The 1,406-nt window shown below is 51.7% G+C and overlaps 1 protein-coding gene across 1 annotated transcript in view; it reads left to right on the top strand.

Moving 5' to 3' along the window:
- Positions 1-8: 8 nt before the first annotated feature.
- Positions 9-1,406, top strand: part of DNAAF5 (dynein axonemal assembly factor 5) — a 41,310-nt gene continuing 39,912 nt past the window's right edge. The window contains exon 1 of the mRNA XM_077758812.1: positions 9-87. The gene's annotated coding sequence lies outside the window, so the exon portion shown is untranslated. The remainder of the gene's footprint in view (positions 88-1,406) is intronic.

Raw genomic sequence — 1,406 nt, 5'->3', positions numbered from 1 at the left:
TGCTGCGCTGCACGCTGCTCGACCCCTTTGCCGCCGTGCGCCGCGAGAGCTGCGAGTGCGCCGCCAGCCTGGCGCGCGCCACGCCAGGTGCTCGTCTCGCGCGGGGGTCGGGATGGGGGCGCGGGGAGGCGAGGTCGCTGCCTTCGCTCATCGCCGTTGGGTGGTTCTCAAGATGCAGAGTCGTGGAGGCCGCCGCTGAAATTGCCCCCTGGGTCTGCGATGCGGCGCCTTACCGGCGTGCCTAACCCGGCGCTGGCGGGAGCGCGTCCGAGAATCACCGCTGCGGTCTTCCCCTTCCCCACTTGCAGTCTATCTTTCTTCCCTCTTTGGATTGGAGCGCTGGCCTCCTAAAATGAGAGAGGCCGCTTCTGTCCCGTTTTCCTTGAATTCATTCTGTATTATTTTAAGAACTTTGATCAGGACATTTCTTTTTCCTACGTAGTCGTTTCTGCAGGATCTTGCCCCACTTAACCTCTGCTTACAGTCTCAGACTGGGATGTGGAATGGTAGGAGGCCTCTACTTAGTCCTGTTGGGAAGGTTTCCTGTAGGAGGGAGCATTTAGGTTGAAGATCTGTGGTCTGGAGGAAACCAGCTTTGAGGAATAAACAACTTGGTAGATCTAAGGAAGATAAAGAAGGTCACGGTGGCTGGAGGGAAAAAGGCTGTGGGGGCTACTGCAGCTTTGAATTTTACTATTAAATGCAGTAGGGAGCCAGTGGAGGGTGTGGAGAAGGGGCATGAGTGGCTTAGGTTCTGATTTTTATATTTTAAAATTTTTTTAAATGTTTTAAAATTTTTTTAATGTTTTTTATTTATTTCTGAGAAAGAGAAAGAGAGACAGCGTGAGCAGGAGAGGGTCAGAGAGAGAGGGAGACACAGAATCTGAAGCAGGCTCCAGACTCTGAGCTGGCTGTCAGCACAGAGCCTGATGCAGGGCTCGAACCCACAAACTGTGAGATCATGACCTGAGCCGAAGTCCGACGCTTAACCGACTGAATCACCCAGGCGCCCCAGGTTCTGATTTTTAAAAGATCACTCTGGTGCTCAGATAATTGATCACCAAGGTGGCAAGAGGGAATGAGGAGGTCCGTTGGGCCAATGGTTAATCCATACTTAGATGAGAGTTTGCTTGGACTTCAGGGGGTGGGCAGTCTGCTAACAGACATGGAAGAAAATGGATGGATGGGTGTGGGACATGGAGCTGATAGGGTTTCCTGTTGAATGAGGTGAGGGATGAGAGAGAAGGAGGTTTGAATGGACAGGAGACCAAGGAAGAATGAATGAGCCTTCCTTTTAGCCTTTCCCATTAGGGACCGTCAAGATTTCCATTGTGAGTCACAAGTTTGGGTTCAAATAGTGCAGAATTCTAGGAGAGCTGGGTTTGAGGCTTGGGCTGGAAACAGCC

The sequence above is a fragment of the Crocuta crocuta genome, unplaced genomic scaffold (assembly GCF_008692635.1).
Source record: "Crocuta crocuta isolate KB4526 unplaced genomic scaffold, BGI_CrCroc_1.0 scaffold273, whole genome shotgun sequence".
Lineage (NCBI taxonomy): Eukaryota > Metazoa > Chordata > Mammalia > Carnivora > Hyaenidae > Crocuta > Crocuta crocuta.
Note: the sequence above shows the minus strand (reverse complement) of the source record. Positions and strands in the feature narration are given on the sequence as shown.